We start from the raw sequence: 5,875 nt of genomic DNA, 5'->3' as shown, positions 1-5,875 counted from the left end.
GTAATGCTCTGAGATGCCCGCGATATCTATGATGTAGCCACAATTTTGATATTGTAGCGCATGGAATGCCTTAGAACATGTTTTGTCCACGGCAAATTCACTGCGACCTTTTCAGCCATAAACCCGCTTAGTGAAGATTAAACCGAAATATGAAGTACTAAACCATTATAGTAATCGATTGTCCAATGTACATATATTACCACGTGATAATATTAATCCAATGAGCGATCGAATTGTCCGCTACGGTCGACTAATCCAATCGATAATGACGCTATTGGCTTTCACGGGCGGATTTCCACTGACTGAGTTTTGGGGATTTGTCACTGGTTTGCTATCATTTACTCATCAAGGCGCTCCGCCGTTATTATAAGGACTATGCTAATAATTTAAAGATTGACATGTAGAAAATAAACCATACTTGATTGACAGAAAGTACTAAATTTGTACCTATTACCCCTCTCCCAAACGCGACCAAGTCAGGGCGGGCCGGTGAAGCAAAATGTGCATTGGATTAACACGGGAGTTTGGATAAGATGGTAGATTTCCTTTCTCATATAAATGCATGCTCCCCGTTATTAATACCGGATTACAAATTCAGATATTTTGAAAATAATAAGTAATTGAAACATAGAGCAAGTACTAAAATCAGAGCTTTTATACTTTTTGATATATGACGCTAACTAGTTCATCTCATATGTCTACAACACAGCGCTACCAGTAGGGTTCAATTGCCTATTGTGAGTGCCCCTGTGTTGTGTGCATACATGTAGTTAACAATAACTGCATGATGATGGTTTCAAAAGGGTTGGAAACGCTGATAGATATACGAAACAGCATAGATCTGGGCCAAAAAGTGCATACATGTACAGGTAGCCGGGTATAGCCCCCTTCATCTGGCCAGACGCCACCAACGACATCTATCTCTAGTTCCGAAAAACGAAAGAAATTTATTGTTATTTTTGTTTTGCAAATTGGGTGTGATGATGATTGTTTGGGGGGGACCAGGATTACATTCAATGTCTCCACAGATAAGTTGCAAGGTAGCAGTGGTGTTCGCATAGTAAGAAACTCGATTAGAGAACATTCTCTTAATATGAGATGGAAACTTGTGATGCAATGTATTAATACACAAGTGATGTACAAAATTGTTGCCATTGGGACTAGAGTTACCAGTATACGGTATAAGTTCACGTGTAAATTTAGTTGAATTTCATACGACGAAGACACTACACCATGTACGAGATAAATATTACTTGAGTTCAAGTCCTCAGAACAAAAGGTACCACTCGCTCAAGTGGGCACTTTCATATGACATTCTTTTGATCACTTATTGACAGTAACCTGCCTTGTGAATCGTTAATGCCAGGGAACTTCGATTACTATCCGGAAATTGCAACTGAAAAAGGTCATCAGGTCAGTGATGGTATATCATCTCTATGACCTGAAATGAAATTGGTAAGTATGTGTCCCGGCATGCTTAGTAGGCATATCCGTTTCACCATAGACCCTAGACGATATTTAATAATCATTTGTTAACATTTTATCAATATGATAAAAGATTAATACAGTAAACATGTTGGCCCATTCCATGTCAACTCCAGGGATGTGCACCGCAGCACCTCTTCAATTTTTTCTTTTTCTGTGTGGTGGTAGATATTGATGAGAAAGTAAAATCCTGAAAACGGAGCTTCATACTCCATTTCGTGTTTTTCAAGAACTAAAGCATCAATTTGAAATGTAGGGGGTCAGCGTAAAAATGTGTCGCAACGCGAAAGACGACGTTGGAGGTCCATAAATGTATAAAGGAACCCTTTAAAACTTTGAAAAGTATGTATCCTGGGGTACTTTTTGGTGTAGAATTCAAATCTGCTATCAGAAAACTTGTAACTCCTTTACTTTAAAGATATAGGTCCTCAAATGCAACTTCGTCAACCAGGACCAACTTTGGGGGGTCAGAACTCCAAAAGTAAAATAATTTTAGCGTCAATTTTTTTGCCAGTCAGAGCCCTTTGGTAGGACATTACTCTTATCCAATATTGAGCATATTAGAATACATTTAGCTGAGATATTACCATGGAAAACCACTTTTTACATTTTGACCCCCTGTAAACCAATGTCAGACAATTTGCCCCACCATCAACTTCAGGTATGGTGAAGATATGTTCTTGGACAACATTTCTGAGAGATATTGGCTTGGGGTCTTGATGGCTTCAACACATTAGTTAGGTTTGCCTACTCCATATAGTTGTACACATTTTGATTTTGCATGTATAATGATTTCATGTACAAGTATGAAGCTCAAATTTTCAGGATTTTACTTTTTTCATCAATATCTACCACCACACAAGAAAAGAAAAAATTGAAGAATGTGCTCAAATTTTCAGGTGCACATCCCTGAAGTTGATATGGAATGGGCCTGTTTAAAATACTATTAATACTACATACACAGGATAAAACATATAGAATAAAGGATTAAATAAATATGGGGACCCAATAAGCATTAAAACTGCAAAATGGACGCGTAACAGGAAAGGATAAAGTATGCCATAGTCGATTTTTGACAAATATAAAAATTACTCCTAATAAACGTTTCCGGTTCTACTCGATATTTATAATGTAATAGTCTTGATATCTTGTACTACAAATCTAGGCATTTTGATTGATTCGTGTCCTGCCTTGCGTGTTTTTTATTCCTTGAAAGAGGGCTCCCTTCATGCCCACCAGTGAATATGAAGGGATAGACTAAAAACTATGCATTTTTACTAAGCATTATTCCTTGAAAGAGGGCTCCCTTCATGCCCGCCAGTGATTTTCCAGGCAGTCTGTTTTTTCTGCATTTTTTTTGCATTTTGTGAAGAAATAAGAAAAAAATTGGACAAAGTAGTATGCATTTGAGATGTGGTGCTATAGGAGGCTGTTGGGAGTATCTTGGAAAGACAAGAAGACAAATATCTGGGTCCAGACTCCTGAATAAGATTGACACAGATTTAAACATCAGAAAGTACATCATTGGGAGGAAATTGCGCTACTTTGGCCACATTGTAAGAAAGGATGGTGGAGTTTCATTCATTCATTCATTCATTCATTTTATTTTTTCATCATCATCAATACATACATAATCAGCATAACAGATATAAACAATGTTGAAAATAATGATGTGATGAGGTAGATGCATTACAAAGCCAAAGGCCTGAAAGACAATGCATCACCTTTACATTAAATAATATATAAGTTTAGATATTTACACAAGAAAGAAAAAAAAGCAGAGAAGCAGATTGAGCAAAAAAGCAGTTGAGAAGCAGATTCTTCAGGGAGCTGTGGAAGGCCATCGTGGAAGAGGACGTCCATCAACATCTTGGACAAATGATGTGAAGAACGTTTCATCACACGGAATGTATGGTGCAACACGTTTGGCTTTTGATAGAAGTAGATGGCGTACTCTTGTGAAGACCACAGCAGCGCAATCCTGCGCCATCTGACCCAGAGAGAGAGAAAACGTTTCCACAACCAAACTACAGTTATGTTGAAAAAAATTGCATTTCTCTTCACCTATACCATCAGATTAGGTAGTGTTTCGTAAGCTTCATTTTTGTGATTTTGGTACCAATTTTACCTTTGGTTTGTCCAATCCATTTCAACTAGACAATCTAAATTGTACTCACCATTTACATCCATTCCAAAGAAATGTTATTCTGTCCATCATAGCATTATATATCCAGTAAAAGACAAACTAGACCAAATATCAAAATTGATGCCTCATTACAGCTATATTGATATATCACATGTATTGAAAATGGATGCCTAAATTTGACCTCAACCAGGTGACATATAACCTGACCTATGATGACCTATAACCTTATAGAAATCTCTTTTCCAAACAACACATGGTAGAGGCTTACACCACATTTCGCCATACTGCATTTTAGAAACGCTTGCTGTTAGAATAAGAAAAAATTTAGTTGTAATTATTGCACAGGTCACGGCAGCCCTGTGACCTTTCCGGAAAAAGCCGAGTGGCAGGTTTTTCAAATAAATATTTTCTGTGTAAAAACTGTACCATCAGATAGGTAATGGAATATATGAATATTAACTGTACATCTATCATAACAATTTTTGATAACAACTTGCGTCACAATTGATCTAGTATAGAAGGTAGAGAATTTATTTCAATCTTATATACGTCATTTTTTTTTGTTGGAATTAACTGAAAATAAATTCTGTAAAAACGGTATTTTTTTAATGTAGAATTGACATTAGACCCCACAAAAGATTACCGCTTTGTTGTTATGATAATCTAATCTTTTGATTTCGTAAATAAAATTAGGGGTCTATTGTGGATTCTGGATGCAAACTGGAACAATCCAATGTCTTGTCAAAAGCATTCACTTCAAAATGGACTTCGGATGCAGTTCGTAATACAACTTCCGCCAAGAGCACGTGACCGAAGATCAAAATCGATTTTATGTATTGTGTATGTATCATAGGACGCTCGTATTAATTGTCTCTATGCGCTTGAGAATTCAACAATATAAATAATGGTAGCTCTATTATAATACACATTAATGTTTTAAGCAGATAAAATTCCAAAATATAATACGTTTTCTGCCTTTGCTTGTCACGTGGTAGGCCTATGTTGAAGTTGCGATTATATTTTTAAATAAGTTTCAAATGAATAACAACAAGACAAGTGGCCGAGTGGTCTAAGGCTCTAGGCTCATAGAGTACTAAGCGGTGCGCCGTGAGTTCGAACCCCGCCTCTGCCAAACTTTAAAAGAAGTAAATTAAAATTTTACTTTTTTTTAATTTCATATTTGGGAAATGTGACTGGGAGAATTTATGTATGGCGTGGAGTGGTGTGATGGAGGCTATATAGTATTAAATTGCTATACCATTCATTCTACTCAAGTACTACTTGAATATAATAAATTATGTTTTGTTATGAGTGAGGCACACATACTGAGTTACTATAATCCCATAGTAACAGGTAAACAAGTATATAGGGCAAAATGATATACTAAAATGGTTTAAAAGCACTTTGTAGGTAGAGATATTTTGTAAGTTCAGGACATGAGGTGATGAACATATTTATGTACTTCATACATTTGCAAGGAAAAGAGGGAAAGAAGAGGGGTACTGATGAAGATCAGGGTATTATACCCCCTTAATCTAATTGAAGAGGTAGACATTGAAGATAGTCTGATAGATGTTATCCAAAGAGAGACAATACCAGACCAAATCTTGCTGCAGTTACAAAACATGATCGTTCGTGGGTGGCCAGACGACTGTAAGAGCCCAGTACGTAACAAAATCCCAGTACGTATCAATTTGATACGTATTGGGCTCAACCTCTTCTACCTAGAACAAAAAGTGGCAAAAAATAATTCATCCCGCCCAATACGTAACAAAACTAAAATTTGATTAAAATTACTTTATTCATACTCCCTCCCTCTGTAGTGGTTTTGTTACGTATTGGGCTCTATCGATTTTTTTGTTACGTATTGGGCTCCGGTTGTTTTTCAAGCAAATTATGGATATTATGTGCATGTGTTTTTATAGAAGTACTTTATATTGACCCAGTAACTAATTTTGAGTCTTTCTAGAACAAAATATTTGACAGTGTTTTATCTCTAGACTTGGAATTTATTTGTATTGGCCTCTGGTTATTTTAAACGGACATTATCATGATTAAATGCATGTTTTTGTTATAGAATTACTTTATATTGACTAAGTAAATCCTTTTGAGTCATTTTGAGTCTTTCTAGAAAAAAAAAAATTGACAGTGTTTTTTCTCTAGACTTAGAATTTTTTGTTACGTATTGGGCTCTGGTTATTTTTAAAGCAAATTATGGGTTTAGGTGCATGTTTTTGTTATAGA

This window comes from Amphiura filiformis, chromosome 14, assembly GCF_039555335.1.
Source record: "Amphiura filiformis chromosome 14, Afil_fr2py, whole genome shotgun sequence".
Classification (NCBI taxonomy): domain Eukaryota; kingdom Metazoa; phylum Echinodermata; class Ophiuroidea; order Amphilepidida; family Amphiuridae; genus Amphiura; species Amphiura filiformis.
The sequence above is the reverse complement of the archived record's forward strand: the minus strand, read 5'-3'. Positions refer to the sequence as shown.